The sequence below is a fragment of the Coturnix japonica genome, chromosome 9 (assembly GCF_054131305.1).
Source record: "Coturnix japonica strain WE chromosome 9, WE-NBRP24, whole genome shotgun sequence".
Taxonomy (NCBI): Eukaryota; Metazoa; Chordata; class Aves; order Galliformes; family Phasianidae; genus Coturnix; species Coturnix japonica.
Window position 1 is genome coordinate 26429139 of NC_140671.1, and position 20326 is coordinate 26449464.

The window sequence follows — 20326 nt, forward strand, 5'->3', positions numbered from 1 at the left end:
TGGCTGAGTGTAGACAGCTACATCCTTCTTATGCCAGCTCATCTTTTGGAAGTGAGGACTACCTCTCAGCTCTGAGAGCCTGTGAAAGAGGAGAACCTAAGGATGCATTTTGTGGTTTGATCCACGAGCATTCTGAGGTTTCCTTGAAATTAATTATAGGAATTGCTCAGGAACTGAGAATGAGTGGTGGCAAGAGGAAATCATGTGCATAGGTCTGGCAAAAGAACCATCTCTTGGGGAGTAGTCAACAAAATTGAAACCTCAGCATGGCTTTTGCTGAACAAGGCTTATGCTTTGATAGGACCTCCATCAAAGGCATTTAAAGACTTTTCTTTGGCGGAGGTGATGACTATCAGCCTGTCTTTTGAGATGGTTATAGTTCTGAACTTACTTTCAAGAAACTTACCTTTGCTTAGTTCTGGCTGGAGCATTGTAGAGATCCATTATCTGGTTTCAGAGGTTCTCCTCATCAAACTAAACTCCTGTCTTAACAAGGGATTAATGTATTGCCTGCCTGGCTTTTAAATTATGATGGAGGAGTGGAAAATGATGGATTTGACCAAGTAACAAAACTTGATGTTCATGTTAGTGAAGTAGATATTTACATACATCCAACAAAACAGAATCTCTGTGTGATTCAAAAGCCTGAAATGGCTGTGGGACCGATGAGATGTAACAATAGGAATAAGGGAAAAGTTTATTAGCAATAGCCCAGGAACTCAAAGAAGCTGAATAACTCATGAATCTTTCGTGAGTTTTACCAAAAATGAGGGATGAAATCCTTAATTCTGTAGATGTATTTATAGAGATGGATAGAGATATATTTCTTTTGCCTGAGAATGTCTCGGTAAATTATTATCACTTGAAATTAAGGAACTATCTGGATATGGTTTGTATTATTTTTCTGCTGTCTGAGAATCTATTGAACATTTTGTCTCATAGTACTGTGATCTCCCTCAATAGAGGGAATGGGAAGGAAGAAATTTTAAGATATTAAACAAAACATTTGACTGTGAAATTGTAACTCCAAAGCAGGAATAGAATAAAGCAGGTAAATGAGATTGCACTCCATTTTATTTTGGAACCTCTGTGATTTCAGCCTGCAATAAATAATCTGATTTGCGCTCCTCATTCTCTGCCGACTTCTCAGTAAAATGTCTCCAGGAAACCAAATTTGCCAGTCTCCCAATGTGGGGGAGAGTAGGGGAGATCAGCTGGAGGATATGTAATGTGCATTACTTTGTATCTCCATTTTTCTTCCCCTGTTCTCACTGTAATGGGGTCTGAGTCAGAGCTCACTGCAGTCTTTGCTCGGAGCTCAATAGCGCTGATGATTTGGGACCCACAGCCACACTGAGCCCAGGAAGGCTGTGCCACTGCACAGATCATTTGATGTTGCATGACCTGTCATGCCAGTAGTGGATTAGGCAATAGATAAAGCCCACTCTCCTCAAGAAGTTCACCTGGAAGGTCCAGAAAGAAAAAGAGAAGCAACTGAGGATAACTTAATGGCAACAGCAGGCTGCAGATTTAGTGGGCAAGGTACACTGAGGAAAGGAGGTAATTTTGAGCTTTTGCAGGCTTACAAGGAAGTTGTCAGGTCTTATTCCAGTAGCTGTATTTCTTCCCCTGCTGGCAACCTAATCCTCTTTCATTTTCAGAGCTTCTTTGCCCCGTGATTCCAAAAGCTTGTCAGCCTCAATGCCAGCTCGTTAGCAGTGCATGGGGGCAAGAGGTCAAAAACCAGAATGAAATATGAAATGGCAGCAAATGCTTTCTGAGCAGGGAATGAGAGAAAAATATGCCAGAGATTTCCTTTGCCTTTGTGTCTGAAGATGCTGTGCCTGGAACTGGAAAGATCTGAGGATCCATTTAAATAATCCTTGTTCCATTTCCTAACCTCCAGTTTAGCATACCATTTTAGTGTCTGTTCCCTCCATAAATACTACCTCCAGACCATTCTTCTTCACTGTCTCTAAAATACATTTAAGCTCAGCAGGATTCTGCTCCCATTTCTTCTGTGGGCTCCCTTATCCTCTGTGCTTGCAGTCTCAGGTTCTTCAGTTGCAGTACAGAGTAACATGAGCAGACTGCACTGAGAGCACTGGAGGCTAAGAAAGCACTCAGTATCCTTCTATCTTTTTTACCAGATCTACTAGAGGAATGAAGATACTTTGCAGTACTCTTGATGGAACCTCTCAGAAGCTCAGTGCTGAAGAAACCTGCATTTGAGTGAGAAGATTATGGCTTTCTCTACTTCCATGCAGGTATGTAGTTAGATGCTGCACTGACCCTGCAGAGAAATGGGATGGAACCCACAACAGCCTGAAAGCTTCCATGAAATCTTTTTATCACTGACACCCATCAGTGTTGCATGTTGACATGAAGGCAAACAGGCACATCTTCCTAACATCTTTTTATTGGCCTTTTCAGAGAAGACATTGGACAGACAGAAAGGCTTTTCATCCCAGTGTTGTTGAGTCTCACATCCTTTCTGTCCAGCACAGTGTGAAGGTTAGCTGGAGATAAGGCTTTGGTTACATCACTAGATGGAGCTCACTATATAAGAAATGCTTGAGCAGTAAATGCATTATTGAATAAGCAGTTATAGAAGATGGTGTGGGAGAAGTGACCAAGTAATATGTGGGGGAAAGATGTAATGCGAAGAGAATGGAGCAGAGCATATGTTAAAGAAAGGGGGGTGGTAATGGAGGGGATGGTACAGTCATAGAATCATTAAGGTTGGAAAAGATCACTAATATCACCACGTCCAATCCCAACCCATCCCCACCATTCCCACTGACCACATCCCTCAGTGCCACAGCTCCACGTTCCTTGAACACCTTTAGGGACAGTGACCCCACACCTCCCTGGGCATGAAGCTCAAAGCTCTTTCTTTAGGCTGAAGATTTCAGCTGTGATTCAATGATGCACATGTGAGGACCTGCCATATTCCAGATGTGGGCACTTATCCCATGTTGAGGAGGTGTGACTGATAAAGACAGTTAGTGCTGGACAATGGCATCTTAGCAAGCACAGGTATATGTGGGCGCATTGTCTCTGTATGAGATTGATCCCTCTGTGTTCACTCTCCATAACATTCATACTACCCCGATCTTACAAGGTAGACAGGAAGGAAATTTTAAATTCAGTTTCTGTCAGCATCAGCATTAGAATCAATCAAGGAACTCATTGTTTGTCAAATCAGACAAATGGAGCAGAAATCATTCAAAGTGACAGTTGTAACTAAGCAACTTAGTCTGACTAGTGAGGTGTATAGAAAATGAAATTAGTGAAACGTTTTGGTAACTGATTTCAGATAACAGATCTGTTAGGTACAAAAATCTCCTGTCTTAGGATATGGTTTGCAAAAGAAGGAACTCAGACTTGCTGAGAAAGTTCATTTGTGTTTGATGTGATTGATTTGGTTAGTGAGCTCTTTAGGGCAGGGATCAAGTCTTCTTTATGGTTGTACATAACACATGGGCCCATAATATATATATATTATATATTATATATTATATATATATATATATACATACATACACACACATATATATATATAATATATATTATATATATATGGGTCCACAGCACATGGGCTGCCCTCTGACACCAGCAGTCTGTGCATATAACTAAATTCAAACACCTGAAAATGGACAATAGTCAGAATGGAAGTATTTAATGTATAGGTTGTAAAGGCTTAATGGGAGTCGTGTATCTGAGTGTTGTTATAGGTTAAGGCAATTGCATCGTGGTAAATAAATCTGTCAGTCATTTATTGGTGGGTAGATAGATATTGATAGATATTATTGGTGGGTACCAAGGATAGATTTGTTCCCTTCTCCTGTTTTATTTCTCAGCACTCCCTGGAGCTTTAAATCTAGAAGGGGAAAGTTAGTATCTCTTACTGCCCTCACATCTCTTTGATGTTAGAGTCCTTAAGGCTTGGGCATTAACATCCTCCTCCGCAGCCAGCCAGTGACAGCAGCAGCATGTAGAAGCTGTAGTATCATTCTTCAGTTTCTTAACAGTGCAGTATAATGACTAGCTCTGTTAGCATATCGCTGACACAGAGCATTACTAATTATGATGATTAATGGCTTTAATTTACTTAGAAAGAATAATGTGCAGTAATTCTATTGTCAAAACTGAAAATCTGGAGTTCCAGCTTTGGATCCTGTCAGCGTTGTTGTTACGAATCCTTTTGTGTTGGAGGAGAGTCACTGTGAGATGTTACTTCCCACATGGTTCTGAATACAAGCTGCTTTGGGAATTTTCCTATCCACTAAGAAAGCTGCTTTCATAGAATCATAGAATCACCAAGGGTTGGATAAGACCTAAAAGATCATCCAGTCCAACCACTCACCTATTACCAATAGCTCCCACTAAACCATGTCCCTCAACACAACATCCAGTTGTTCCTTGAACACCCCCAGGGTGGGTGACTCCACCACCTCCCTGTGCAGTCCATTCCAGTGCCTGACCACAGTAGTGCTGTTTTCCAGCTCCTAGGCTGACTGGTACTGCCTGTCTCCTAGACCTGAAGGAAGAAATTGCTTATCTCAGGATGGTTCCGTGCTGTTCTTATCAGTGTCAAGTTTAAAAAAATCATTACAATTATCTATAGTGTCAGAGCCTCCAAAAAGATGGGGCTCTGGCTCAGCTGGTGCAAAAGTAGCATAGTCCTCGTGCATCCCATATCTCTCCAAGGCAGCCTGGCTGCTTCTCCAATCTCTTCTCACTTCCCAAGTCTGCCTGGCTGTTACTTTCCTGTACCAGACAGTTAATGTTTCTTAGATCAGCAAGATCACTGCTGAGCTTCGTAAGCAAGGCAGAAGAGGTCAGATACAGTGCACTGTTGTCTGTGATTCAGGAGTCTTTACGGCTTTAATTGTTGATTTAATTAGCTCTTCCTGTGAGCTGGAAACATTGCACAGTGGTAAAATAATAAGAGAAAAAAGCATTTCCTCTCGCAGCTGGCATTCTGAGATCTAGAGACCCAGTGCTCACAGCAGCTATAAATAAACCATACTTAAGCCCGAGAGACTATTATGATTCTAGTGAGTCACCCAATTGACACAGCTTTAATCTGTGTATCTCTGCCTCTTCCTGTTACGTACCCGGTATCACATTTTGTTGTGATCTCTGCTCATGTCAGTGCTTTGCCTGGCAGAGAAATAATTGCTGCGTCTGGCAAAGAAATAAACTCACATGCCCATAGCACTGTCTGTTCATCCTTAGTGCTGCAGAAGCTTTCACAAAGTCAGTATTCTGTGAGTGCGGGGAACTGAGGCAGGGATATGTCACCCAAGGCCTCCCAACTGGCGGGTGGGAATAGAAGGATGTAGCCGTGTCCCCTTAGCATAGATGTTCAGCCTTTCTTCCTTAAATCTCTTGTTAAGCTGTTGTCCAGGGCAGCTGCCCTTTAATATTGATGCACAATTAGGTCACGGTTCCTTCCTTGTGATCCTTAAGGAAGGTGATATTTCTTAGGTAAACGAAAGGAAGGAAATCAGAGTGATTTACAATATTTGGCAAGGAGTTATTATAAATCTGTTGGGTTTTTTCCAGCCAAACCCCACTGTCATTGAAGCCCATGCTCTTGGCTTCAGTATGGCAATTACACTGCCAGCCACTGGTGTACTGAGCTGCTGAGTGTATTTAAATAAGATGCATTGCTCTCTGCTTCTTGCCCTAGCGAGGTGGAAGCTACTTGTCAGTAATGAGCTCAAAGGTGCATGATGTATTCTTTCTGCCAGGCACTGAAGAGTCAGTTCCTTAGGAGAAGAGCCCTCATAGAAGGCAAGGATGTTGCTCCAGCTATGAAAGTCCTAAGAACTGTGACCTGGGCAACCTGCACTGCTGGGGTACGCTGCAAAAACACCCTGTTTCTGCAAAGCCTTTGCTATGTGCCCTCTTCTGCAATAGCCTGTGCTGCGTGCTGCTGGGCTTACATACCTAATGAGCTGTCAGTTTGCCAGCAAGCTTGTTTAATTCTCCAGCTGCCTCCTCAGCTGCTTGCTCTAGCCATAAAAAAGGAACTTGAAACCACCCACAGGCCTTTGCAACAAGGAACTCTGTTGAAATCTCGGTGCTTATTCACTTTCCCATTTTTTCCTCTGTTTTCTATCGTTGCTTTTGAGTGAGCTGTTTGCTATTAGTGCATGCAGTGGAGGAGGCAAGGCGCAAGATCCTCACTGACCCTTGTGCTAAGTCCACAGTTTTAGACAGTTTATCCTATCGCTGCCCCCTTCTTTCTCTCAACAATCCAAGTCAGATAAATCAGATGTAGCAGCAAAACCTGCCACAGATGATTGTCCTCTGCTTTCTTTCCAAGAGTCTCCACTGAATCTGCTTCCCTTCAAGTGGAATTTTCAGTATCCATTCCCTCTTGCTCCACTGCAACAGTTAATAGATAATGTTCTTGTTTGTAGTCCTGACAGGAGTTTTTAAATTACCTGTATGGTTTTATTACATAATGGCAATGTTTGCTCCATTAGACTATTGGCATCTTTGCAGGAAGCAAACAAACCTGCTGACATCCATCAGGGTGACTAATTACAGACAGTTTATTTCCTTTTTTCCTTTTTTTTTTAATTAGTTTTCCTGGTCAATACTGGCACTAGATCTGCAGCCCGGGCTCAGGCTGCTCACCCAGCCTCTACCTGTCCTGCTGCCTTAGCTGCCTGGGAGATGGTGGCACTTGATAGTCCTGAAAGAACTGGAAAGGGACAGATGAATGCTGCAGCATCATCCCCAAGAGCCTAGGACAGGGGGGTTGTGTTTACTGACCCAGTTCAGGTGTATTCTCCTTCATATCCTCACCCTTGTGTGCTCAATTATACTTGTCCAAGTATGGCATGAAATGCTACCTAGAAGGAAATCATTTTGGACTGCAGGTAGCAACATGTTAAAGTGCAAAACAGGAACCCAAGGTATGGAAACAATGACAAAGTATGTCATTCTTACAATGTCACTGTCTCTGCCTTCCAGTTATTGCAGTGTGTTGCCAAGTCATGACAGCCAGCCGTCATCAGCCATGAGATACTTCAGAGACAACCCAAATGCTCTCTCCAGACATCGTCATGGAAGAAGCAGCATTTTGTGGGTAAGCCTTCCTTCCACTGCTTGTACATACTAATGATGCAGCCTGGCTTGGTCACTGCTAGTCTGTGGTGACAAGGTAAGAATAGAATGGCAGGATGTTCTGATTCCTCTTCTGATGGGAGCAGAAAGAAGAAGACAGGACTAGACAGTTTCTGTCCTGAACAGATCTTCTGTCTGTGTTAGAATTTAACTGGCAGGATTCTGTAATGTAGAAGGGTTGTGTGGCCTGACCCTCATCAAGTAGGGGTAGGTAGTGGGAGTAGCATGTGGCATAGGCACTATTGGAAGAGTGAGGTGTGGTGTATAGCCCAGTGCAGTGAATTCCTGGAGGGAAAGGAAGGTGTTGTGAGCTCTTAAGGGAGGTGAGGGAACAGAGCAAGGATGGCAGAGGAGGAGGATGAACTGTGTAAGTGGCATTGCTTTAACCTTCCTCTCTAAAGCATGATGAGTCCAATTGCCCTGATATGGGGGCATGTGAGTGGAAATCTTTATGAATGGGACAGCCATAGGACAGTGGAGGAAAAGCCACATGTCCCCCACTCAGTGCCTGTCACCTTTCCTCCCCACAATGAGGACCTATGTGAAGTGGAACGGGGCCTGATGTGCTGACATGCCATTGATCTGGAAATAGCTGTGTCTTGGAAAGTCAGAGCAAAGGTTCGTAATTGAATCCAGCAGGTGCAGGGACCCAGCTTGGGGGCTGATTGGTATTCAGCTCTGGTGCAAAGTGCTTAAGAAAAAACTTATTAATTTCCCCTTCCACAAAGAGCGGGAGTGCGACAGTAATCACAGTATCAAGTCATAATAATAAAAAAAATTCCATTGAAAATAGCTGTTAAGACTCTGGAGGGTTCAGCAGGGGAAGATTGTATTAAGATAAAGTAGATTATAACACTGGCGGACATTAAAGGTTGTCATTGTATGGTAAATCACATCAGGAAGTCACAAAAGCTGCTCTTTACACAGTCAGGGATAGAATACTCTGATATAGCACCTGATTTATTCTCTGACCCCATTATGCCATCCCTGGCAAGCAGGTAGCTAGAAGGAGGAGAGGAAGAAGGGAGGGGTTTGCCAGCCAGATTTCTGAGCTGTGGCTTTGGGGAAGGAGGTGGAACCAAACTGAAGCCAGGCACATTGGTCCCTTCCCTTTCTGCAGTGTGCAGGAGCTCTGCATACTCCCCGCAGTGATCTGAGAAGGATACACATGATTCAATCACTGTACATCCCACAGGGGCCATCCTGCGGTCCCCGTTGTGATAGAGGTATCAGCTGGGCTTTCCTGTTATTCCAACTATCTCTGGAAGTGTGTATATTGGTAAGCAGGTAAGACAAGGGCTATCGGCTCCCTCCTCCCTGACCAGTGCTGTGTGTACATCTTCCCAGGAGTCTGACCCAGTTCTGTCACAGATACAGATTAAATTAATGCCTAAAACCAGCCCCCTTCCCATTTTGCAGCTGAGTGCAAACTCCTGCCTACTGTTGTCCTGTGTCCTTGACAGACATACAGCTGTAAGGCACTTTTTATTCTGGTCCAGGTTTAATGGTTCTTCTTCTAGCCTGAAGAGTGTGGACATACAGATCTTACTAAACTTACATTGATTCTTCCTGCACAAGTGTGCTTCTGCAACTAATATATGCTTCTTTTTTCCATGGCCTTTGACACACTAATCTCTCTAGTTCCAAGTGAAAAGTGAATATGTTGGTTTCATTAGTGCTTCTAGGTTTTATCACCTTGAGAAGTGAGAAAAAGTGTAACATATATTAAGTATGCCTTAATATATATCATATATCATCCAGCCTGGGATGAAGCATGCATAGCTCTCTGGGCAGCAGTGCCAGGACCTCTCTGCCCTCTGAGTAAAGAATTTGCACCCAGCATCTAATCAATGGGTGTCCAAGCTTTTGGCTTTCTTGCCATACCACCAACATCCACCTCTGATGCCTGGTGAGGAGGAGCTCCTGCCATTATGGCACAAGGCAGGGAGCAGCTGCAATAGAGGCTCTGCCAGGCTGTGGGTTGGGCATGCCTGATCTGATCTAAATTTCCCCCTCTTTTACTTAAAAACCATTCCCCTTTGTCCTATTGCTATTGCCATGTTAAAAATCAGTCTCCTTTCCCTTTAGAAACTCCAAATTTCCACTGCATTTTATTCATGTTTTCACTAACAGGGTGGGCACACAATCTACCTGTGCAGACCCAGAGGTGCCGTGATGAAGGGCCACAGTCTGTGCTGGTATCAGAAAGAAATAGGTTTGGGTGCACAAATGCCAAAGGCAGATGCCAGCTCTGGAGGCAGGACACAGTGCAGAACGTCCCTGTGCAGCAAGACCAGGATGAAGGAGACAAGCTGCAGTAGTCTTGAGAACAGCAGAAACCTCATGGGACACAGTGGCATGGCAGTAAGCAGCTCAGATGCCCCCAGGGGACCTTATTCATCTCTGCTTGTTCTGTACCAGCCTCCATCAGCTCTGCAGGCCCCCTCTACACTGCAAAACAAATGAGAAGATGCAGGGTGGGACAGGGCAACCCCAGCCCTTCCCCAGGGCACAGCAAGGCCAGGTCAAATCATGGCAGCAAGCACAGAGGTGCCCTCAGGCTGGTGCTGTGGCCCAGCAGCTCTGCCCTGTGGGATTGCTGTAGATAAGCTCACACATCTAGATCAGCCACAGCAGCAACGCAGGTGCCTGAGGGGTGACATCCTTCTGGTTCAGTTGCACTGCTATGTTTTTTAATGTAGTTCAGATCTTTTTCCCGTCACGCTGCTTTAGGAGCTCTCCTGAGGTGGAGGGAGAAGAGAAATAAGCAGCCACACTTCTAAAGAAAGTCGAGGGGAAAGCGTAAATAATAAAAGCTTTGGCAGCAGCCGTAGAGCTGGAATGAGAATGGAATAGAAAGCTGCATTTTGTAAGCCATCACTGTGTTTAAACTGCGTGATCTCACCTAACTCACTAATAATGCCTGTTTTTCAATAGAGCAGCCAGGCGGTTCATCCATCGCATTCTATACTGTAGTAAGGAATTGCCTCAGCAGGGCAGGGGAATCCCCTGCCATGAGGATCTGCTGCTGCTGTTATCCTGCTGTGCTGCAGTGGTGGCTACCAACATCCAGGATATGGCTGGGGGCTGCCTCAGCTCATCTGGAGCATGGGGTGTTGTCTGTCCCCCTATGGTCTTTCAGTGGGGTACAAATGATTCTGGAAGGCAGAATATGAATCAAAGAAGAGTTTAAAGCTTTTGGAGCATGAGTACAGAACATTGGAGTATAAGTGGGAAGGACCTGGGTGGCCAATAGGGTGACCAGAAGCCAGCAGTGTGCCCTGGTGGTCAGGAGGCCAATGGGACCCTGGGGTGCATCACACAGAGCATGGCCAGCAGGGTGAGGGAGGGTCTCCTCCCCTCTGCTCTGCCCTGCGTAGGCCACATCCAGAGCACTGGGCCCAGTGCTGGGCTGCCCAGTTCAAGGCGGGCAGGGAACTGCTGGGGAGAGCCCAGTGAAGGGCTGCAGAGAGATCAGGGCCTGGAGCATCTCCTGTATGAGGAAAGGCTGAGAGCCCTGAGGCTGTTCAGTGCGGGGAGGAGAAGGCTGGGAGGGGAGCTGAGCAATGTGTATAAATATAAATACTCTGAGGAGTCAATATGAACATTTACACATCTCTGTGCCCTTCAGTTGAAACCGACCTATCTGACTTAGTTGACCAAAAGCAATGGAAGGGCTCCAGCCAGTGACTTTTTATCAGAACTTTATGTCCAGTGCAGATAAACTCAGTGAACGGCTCTGAATAATGACTACACCTCTGACAGTGCTGTTTTCTGTCATTGCAGAATCACAGCTTGTACATTTTTGTTCTTATACAGCTCTGTGAAATGTGACAGTGGCAAGAAGTTGCATCTGGTTTATACCAAGGAAGCTAAAGAGGTGACTTGATCACTGCCTTCAAGTACAAGGTAAAGATTTCTGATAACAGAAGGCTCATTAATCTAGTAGTCAGTGGCCAGTGAGATCCAGTGCCTGGAAACTAAATTAGCTAGAAGGATATTTAGACTTAGACTGGAAATACAATTTAAGCAATACAATAAGTACTGGAGAAGCTTACCTGGGATTATAGTGGAGGATCTGTTACTAAAGGTCTTTGAATCAGAGCTGGGTGTCTTTCCAAAAAGCATACAGTAGCTTAGGTAACCGGGCTTGTAGTAGGAGTTACAACTATATCTCAATGAATGTTATTATTTGAAGGAACAGGATAGCTTAGAGCCAAGACCTTGGGGCAAGGAGAGGAGGTTTGACCTAGAGTATAGCAGCCAGAAGTGGTGGTTCTGGAGTTATCCTAATGGAACGGAGCTCTGTCTGCTTCCTTGCTGTTAGGAAGCCAAGGAAGCTGTCACCTCCAGGTGATCTCGACCTGCTTCATTTAATCTGTTTTCCAAACATCTTTCTGAGTGTTCCATTCTGCTCCCTCTGGGAGATTTCTACACGATCTCCCCAGGGTGTTTTTCTCTCAATCGTGTGCCAAACATGTGTTCCTCACATGCTGGGTAGTATAACATCCCCAGCCTGAAACTACGCATACAAATAGACTCTAGAGTCTCCGTGTTTGAGGCCTTAGTTCCATCATCCCCTGTTGTCAGAAGCCTAATGAGCTGTGTTATTAAATGGCTCTACACTGTTCCCTTGTGTTGGTGACGAACGTGGCCCACAGGCAGAGGAGCTAAGCTGCCCAATTGTATTGATTTCTTCAGTGCTCACAAACTCTGGATTGCATTGCTGATGGTGTTAGTGTATTAATGACTGCCCAGAGCCTCTTCATGCCTAAGGGAGCAAATCCATCAGCTCAAGCTGCCCAGGGCCTTGAGGACTGCTAGGGATAGGGTACCCACAGCTCTCTGGGCAGCAGATCCAGAACCTCACTGCCCTCTGAGTAAAGAATGCCTAACCTAAATCTTCCCTCTTTTAGTTTAAAGCCATTCACCCTTGTCCTATCATTATCAGACAACAAAAAAGCAAACCCCTCTCTTCTTTATCAGCTTCCTCCAAGTACTGAAAGGTCAAAATGAGGCCTTCCTGGAGCTTGCCCTTCTGCAAGCTGAACAAGCCCAGCTGCAGCAACCTTTCTTCATAGGAAAGGTGTGAAATCCTGCTCAGAGGGCAGAAGTTAGCACTTGGAAACGGGAAAGGAAACTGGGAGAAAGTTTGCCTGATTGCTGAGCAGCAGGTTCTGAAAGCTTCCGTTCCTACTGACTCAGAGGGAAGGAGGTAGTGTCCAAGTATTTATCCTTCCTAAGGGCAGTCTTGATTTAGGAGTAAGGAACAGGAAATTGCAGTGGTATAAGGCACAAGTAATGCAATTATGGTGATATAAAGCCAACAACAGGCACATCCTGAGTGACAGAATGAGGCTGGAGCGTGGCAGAGCAGTGCCTGATGTTCCATGTGCCTCCCTTACCTCGTAGCGGGGTGTGCTGCAGGGAGCTGGAGCACCAGCAAGGGGTGACAGGGCTGTGAAGGAAATAAATGTACCTGCACAGAGTGCTGCCCCCGGCTATGGCTTGCTATTAATAACAGTAATAACATATGCCAGGATGTGGAAGAGGCATCTTTAGTAAAGTGCTGATCACTGCCTCTATCTGGGGCAGAAACAAATTGGAAAAAAACCCAGTTTCATTATTTTATAATGCACAGTAATGTCACTTTGGTGTTTTTTATTATTTCCCTGCATTTAAGAGTTGTCTGCATGGGGGCTGCCTGTTCCTAATACTTGGTGCTGTGGATTGGCAGGTGGGGTGATATGAAAGGGAATGCTCAGCAGCCCTACCCAGCCACAACTAAAGGAGTCAGAAGAGGACAGATCCAGAAGCCAACTACTCTGTGGTCTTATCCATTGAGATGTGCCACTGTCAGCTCGTTCTCCCTCTGCCCCGGATCTGCTGCAAATGGAACCATTTGGAATCCAGCCTAAATCCCTCTGGAGCAATTGGGATGCAGATGGCAAGGAAAGCTGAAGGTAATTTCCTCCTGTTCTGCCATACTAAATGGTCGATGTGCAGAGAGGAACCTGCTGTGTATGAAGGGAGAAGGGGCAGAGGCAGAGAGATTTACAACAAGTTCCTGGACCAGAGTCCCTGCTGAATGAATGTGAGCCTCTTTCAAGTTCAAGGGCCATCCATCCATGGGATTAAAGCAAGTGTGGATGCTGTGCTGAGAATGTAAGCCCCAGTGCAGCACTCAGGCAGTGACAAAGAGATCATCCAAGCAGAGATCAGAGGTTGTTCTGAAGGAGACCTGGGTGATATTGAAGTGCATAAGCTTCAATAGCTTCCCTTTTATTAAGGAATGCATTTTTGTCGTTCCCATAAACTCCACTTGGCAAAGCCTCCTTAATACTGAATCATTTATTTTTCCACTGAGAAAGATGACTCGGACTGTAGGGTCATTATGGGGAAAGTTGCGGTGCACTTGTTTGCATTGATTGAAAGAGTGTTTCCTGCTGCTCCCTGATGCAGTGAGTCTCTCTGAAGGTGAGTAATCCTCAGACCTGAGCAGGCAGGGACAGCAGCTGCATATCAGCTCAGCCAGCCACTATCCAAATACATTGCAGTGTCCTTTGCTTTGTTCATAGACCTGAAAGGATCCCCTTGCCTGTGTTATCCATGAGGTTGCATGGAAGTTGCAGCAAAAGACAAACAAGAGAGAGTTTTTCCTTTCTCCTGGGGCTGAGAAACAACGTTCTGTGTGTGCTTTTCTTTCTCTCTCTCTTTTCCTACTCTTTCTTTTAATGAGATGCACAAAGGAAGGAGGAAAAGCAAATTTAATTATAAAGCCGTATCTTCCTCCCTGCTCTGTCTTTCCGGACTGGGAAGTGCAATCATCTCCCCTTTGATGCAAGAATGAATTCAGCAGCATGCATTGTTAAATTATTATTTGTTTGAAATGAAAGGAAATTACTTTCAGTTCAGTGCCAGTTTCTAGCCCAGTGAGAACAGCAAGAGGGGAAAATAAAGCACCAGCACTTCAGAGGACAACACTATGCTCATATACAGGTATATGCATACAGCTGGTATAAGAGTCAGGGCGACTGTATGAAGGAATGCTGCTACCTGGACATGTATCCTCTCTGGATTGTGCACAGATGTTATGGAGGCAGAAAAACACTGTCTTGTTTAACCCTTTAGAAACCCCAGTATGTGCTAAGTTGTACTGTTATGGCACTTAGCCCCATCCCTACAGACACCCAGGGTCAGGCTGGATGGGCTCTGAGCACTGATGGAGCTGCGGGTGTCCCTGCTGAGTGCAGGGGTTGGACCTGAAGGCCTTTAGGGTCCCTTCCAACTCAAACGATTCTGTTTCCATGAAATATGTTCAAAGCCAGGCTGTGGACCAGTAAAAGATGTGGGAACAGAACTCAGTATCCATGGCCCACCGTAACACTAGGCTGCACATGTTTCATATCAAAAACAAGCTGAGAATGTTGGACGTGCTCTATGGGACAAGAGCAAACTCTTTTGAACATCTTTGCATAGTAGAGAGGAGTCTTGGTTTACCAGTGCATTAGTAGAATCATAGAATCATAGGATGGCCTGCTATGTGCAGGGTCTCCAACCACCAGACCAGGCTGCCCAGAGCCACATCCAGCCTGGCCTTGAAAGCCATAATCATAGAATCATGGAATCATAGAATCACTCCAGTTGGAAAAGACCTCAAAAATCATCAAGTCCAACCACAGCCTAACCATAGTACCCTAACTCTAACAAACCTCTGCTAAATCATATCTCTGAGCACCACATCCAAATGGCTTTTAAACACATACAGGGATGGTGACTCAACCACCTCCCTGGGGAGCCTATTCCACTGTTTAACTTCCCTTTCATAATTCACCAAATCAGAACCATTTTTATTGGTCAGAACATCACTATTCAGGGCAAGCGTGGGTCTGAGTGAAGCGTAAGTGTCAATGCTGAGTTTCTCTTGACTCATGATTTCTTTTTTCTGGTTAGGAGCCAGACATTTCCCTGTCCTTGCCATGCACTGCTATGAGGAAGGACAAGGCCATCCAGGCTCCAGTGCCTCTATCTTGCCCTATTTGTATGAGCTGTGAGCAGCCTGGGACGTTGTATAAGGTTTTAATGAGGCCCAAGAAAAGGTTGATTCGAAAAATAAAAGATTCCTTTATGATCTGTGCTACAGATGGAGCAACAAATGGATAATAAAAGGGCTAGAAACTGAAGGCAAATCCTCCCCTTAGATTAAGGAGAATTAAGTCCTTTGGGGGATGTGTAATGTATGAGGCTTCATTATTCTTCTAGGGGGAAGCAGCTTATGATCCTTTGGTCAGAAAGATAAAAGGATCATAAACTCAAATGGCTCCACATAGTCCATATGAGTCAGACAGCAGCAGAGAATCTGCTGGAGGTAAGCTAGATACAAGCCAGCCTGCCTTGTGCTGTAAAGGCAGCTCCCGTGGCACTGCAAATCATATTGTCCCCGCACTTTCCTATCTTCTCAGGGCATTTGGATGCATGCTTTCACATGGACATCTAAATGGGAGAGAGGGTCGTCTAGAAGCACGCAAAGGACCCTAGAGGAGACAAGAATTGGGAAGAAACTGTCAGAGCATCTGAAATGCCTCCTTCATCATCCCAGGTACTTCTTCAGTCCAAGCTTTCCTACCCTCAGCCTGCAGTCTTTCCCACTCCCCTATTTGATGCTTACCTCTGCTTTTCTCCCACAGAGGCTCTCCCTGACCCACACCCCCATCTCTCTTGCATCTGCTGCCTGAGCCTTATCCACCTCGTGATGCCCAAATGCATTTGTTATCTTTAATCCCAAGTCCTGAATCCATTTTTATTTTATTTTGCCAGGTTTTCAGCTGATTTAGTGTTCTGAGAGGTCCTAACACATTTTCTATCTTCTGTCAGCTTTGGGAGCACTTACTTAACCTATATCAGCATGGCTCAAAACAACATCAATGTTTGTCTCCGGAGTGAAAAGGAATAATGTGCTTTGTTCTGCTGCTTTCTATTCAAAGGTAAACTGCTTTGGTTGTCTCCAAGAGCAGATATTTTCTCTACCTCTCCCTTTGGTGTCTAACAGACTTAGGAGAAATCATGTTTCCTTGTTTTCTTATGGATTTTGGAGATGGAGTAAAGCTCCTTTCTGGATAACTTGACATATCTCGTAGTAGAGTTGTACATCAGTGTAGGGCAATGCACACTCTTGTACTGATCATGTCACTGCACTGGGGAATGTGCATCTCTGTGCATCACTGAGTTTACTTTCTGCATTCTTACTATGCTTATGGGATCTGCATTCCATGGACTCCCCTGTCCCTTGCATGTGCCAAGCTGCATGCAGGGCCTTGTATAGGTATGTGTTACATTATTGTGATTCCATACACTCCTATATTCTTGCTGGTCTCAGGATACAAGAGCATTCAACATACCTGTGTGAGGCACTATAGTCTGTGGCTTTAAAGCAGATCCACCTGAGTCACTAAAAACACCAAAAAACATGTTTAGGTGTCTGTAATCTTGTTTTAGTTCACTGACTCTCAAGTTTTGAGAAATCCAGTGTGGATTTTCCATTCTTGGCTCGCTCCCTCCATCTCCTTTTTCCTTTGTTTCTCTTTCTGCCTCTGCAAAGATGTCACCATGATGAAGCCCTTGATAGATTCCTGGGTGAGTCCCACATGGTGGTGATGGATTGCTGCTCTGTGCTGCTGCACGCTCCAGCTGTCTCCATGGTTTAGTCTGCTGGATTGACAGAGCCCATAAATCACTCTGGAAGGCAAAGTGCTCTGAGAGCTCTGTCCCCATCTGTGATGTGCTGATGGGACAAAGCCCTGCAATACCACATGCATGTGGATGGTGGCAGAATCTCAGATCTCAGATCTCAGATCTGACTGCGGGGTGCTTATACGCCCCGCTTTAGGGTTGAGGAGGCTGGGAACACTTTGTTTCTCCCATTGCTGTTTCCTTTCCCTGTATACACAATGCTTCACAGAACTGGAAAAGGAAAGAGCTTTGACCTGAAGAACCTGTAGGGGAGAAATGAGATTTGGGCATTGGTTTTGTACCACGGAGGTGACTGCAGAGCCTTCTCACCAGCAAGGCCAGAAGACATACATATAAAGTGGGGGGTAGATCACCATCCCTGAAGGTGCTCAAGAACCATGGAGATGTGGCCCTAAGGGACGTGGTCAGTGGGCATGGTGAGAGTGAGTTGGTGATTTTGGAGGTCTTTTCCAACCTTAATGATTCTATGTTTCTGTTCCATCCTCTCAATGCAAGTGACCCCCGTCTACCATGGGCACAGCGCAAACAAATCAGTCATACCTGCAAAGCATCCAGATAGTCAGATTCCCCATCATTTATCTCACTGGGGCAAAGGCTGCCTCATCTATCTCTGTGACCACCATAACAGCTGCAGCTTTGTGAATCTCTGGAGTAGCCCCCAGCAGTTGGGGGCCACCATTTTCCACAGGGTGGCAGCAACATGCTTCCATTATGCTGTTTGCTGGAGATCCCACTTGGGTGCTCCTCAGTCAAGGTTCTGGCTGGGATTAAACCTGAAAAGAGAGGATGCTTCTAGGAAGGAGAGGGGGGAAATCTGCATTTGCTCCTTGCAAACAGCAAAGCATCCACAGATGAAGCATCCTAACAATGCTAAGAGACAGCAGGCAGAGCTCTATGCAGGATGCTCCTGCTTCTTTCCAGTGCAGCATGAACCTGCCCTCCAGATTAACCCCACCACCTCAGTAAGTCCTAAGGGTGGAAAAGAGAGAAAGGTTTTGTATCCTGGAGATTAAAACTGCCAAGTGACAGCTGAAATTTTTATGATGATGATTTTTATTTTTTGCAGCCGGGTTTGAAATGATGGTGAAAATTCTCAACAAAAACACCTCATGAATATTCAATTACGGCGCCAGCAACACTTTGCAGTCATGGATTATTTATACACGAAATAACCAAAGCTTCATAAATAATAAAATAGCAGCAATCTCCACTATGTTTTATGTTCCCCATAGCCAGCAGAGAGGCAGGGAGGATGTGTCTTTGTGGCACATTTACATGCTGTATCAGCCCCTTGCAGTCTGGGAGCAGAGGGGAGGATGGAGGCAGCAGAACAAAGTGTGCAGGTGAAGGAGGTGTGGATGTGCAAGCACAATATGTGCACAAGGAAATGTCACATTGGCTTCTGTGCCAGTGGGTGCATCTGGCTGCAAAGGGCTTCTTGCATAGTGTGGTTTTGAGCAGGAGTGATCACAGCACTGGGAGAAAACTCATAGCCAGGATGTGTTTGTGGGAAAGGAGATTGAGCTTTGATTGTAGGGTTGGAAGGGACTCTTAAAGGTCATATAGTCCAACTGCCATTCACTGAGCAGGGACACCTGCAGCTCCATCAGGTGCTCAGAGCCCCATCCAGCTCAGTCTTTGATGTCTCCAAACTTGGCTGCCTTGGCTTGGTGTAGCTATTTGTGTGCCCAGAAACATAAGGGATGTCTGTAGCAGAAATACTCAGTCACGGCTTGAACCAGTGATTGAGCACCTGGTGGGAAGGCAGGGCCAACTCAGGGAGCTCAGGTGTATGCAATGGATGACCAGATGGGCTGGAGCCAGGATCCACCCCTTCCCAAACCTCATTTAAGGGTTGTCAGTGGCAGGAAAAGTATCTTGCTGGAGACTTCTGTGTACTTTGAAGCTTTTGGAAGGTTAGCAGTCTTTATTTCTGTGCTCATGGCTGTTGCATTTGTGCAAGTCTTCACTTGCAGCCCAGGATTTTGCTATTGCTGTTATTGCTGTGCTTTCCACTGTGTTACAGCGTCCCATAACAGATGTACTGATCACTACCCATGCAGCTGTATCAAGCATGAGTTGGTTAAGAAAAGAAGTGCTCAGTTCTCAGACTGCCTTAATAAAATCTGTGCGTGGTGGCTTTAAATTACCCAAAAAGCCCAATGCCAGCCAAGCTAATGGTCCCCTCCTGTAAGAAGCTCAGGTTGGCCTAAGTTGGAGAGGATAAAGGAATGGAGCAGGCTGATTCTAGCCAGAGCGGCACCCACATTAAATCCCCTCTTGACTCTAAGTGTGCTTTAATGCCCAGTGCAAATCTCTCTCTCTCTCATTTTCCACCTGAAAGGCTGGCACGTGATATGCAGCATGTTATATGAGTGGCCCAGGGGAAAGAGGCATCATTCTAGGCAATGTGTAATGCAGCTCCTCTCCTTCAGCCTAACTCCACTGTTTAATCAATAATAAAACAGGATCAGATTTAATGGCTGCTGTCATGAACGCCAGGCAGCAGTGTGAGCACCTGAGCTTTGCAGGCTGTGCTGCTTTAAGGAGGAAGGCTCCTATGTCCAGATGCTTTTGCTGGGTATTCAGCAGTGAATCAATCCAATGGAGATAAACAAAGAGAACAAAACATTGCCCATAGTTTTCCCTCCTTTCCTGAAGGCTGGTGCTGGTGTCCCTCTCTTTACCACTCCCACTAAATGCCAGATCACTGAAAGCATCACTGGTTGCTCTGAGGAACGATTCATCACTCTGGTTTAGTGGCAGCGTATTTATCCCCCCATGAGCCCACCCTACAAGAGGAGAGAGATATATTGCTGTCATCTCTTTTTATGGAACATATAATCAGGTGGTAACATGGAGAGTCGACTCGGCTTCAAGCCATTTGGGATGAATTATTCATTCATTTCAAATGTGTTAAAAAGAAAGGGAAATCGCCTTCCTGATGCACCATCTCTTCCTGGCACTGCTGCGGTTGGGGATTGCTGGAGGAGTCCTATTCAGATGCTGATCATGAAGCATGGATGGTTCTGCTTTGCTCCCAGGGAAGAAGCCCATAGCTCTCAGAGTAGAATGGCTGAGGTGAACCCTGAAAGAGCTTCAGATGTGGTCCTCTCACAGGCTGGATGCCTGTCCTATGGCAGCAGAGAATCTTTATTTAGATTGCCTTCTTGCTGCTTCCTGATAGTTTCTAATGGAATACGTGACTTCTAGCATCCTTGTTTTGGATTCCTCAGTTGGAACTGCCTGAAGCTGGCTATTATTTTTCTCTAATCCATCTGATATATTAAATATATACATATATATATATTGAAGAAAGTAAAGTTTATGTGATAGTTCTGAAGGACGTTTATTACCTTGGGAAAATATCTGGGGCTGCTGAATTGGTGAAGCACAATTACATATCTCCCATGAAACAGGCCTTCTA

At 45.2% G+C, this 20326-nt stretch overlaps 1 protein-coding gene across 16 annotated transcripts in view; it reads left to right on the forward strand.

The window, feature by feature from the left end:
* Window positions 1–16023: 16023 nt before the first annotated feature.
* The window catches only part of DISP3 (dispatched RND transporter family member 3), an 84043-nt gene continuing 79740 nt past the window's right edge, over window positions 16024–20326 (forward strand). For all 16 annotated transcript variants that reach the window (XR_014932077.1, XR_014932081.1, XR_014932086.1 and 13 more), the window contains exon 1: window positions 16024–16133. The gene's annotated coding sequence lies outside the window, so the exon portion shown is untranslated. The remainder of the gene's footprint in view (window positions 16134–20326) is intronic.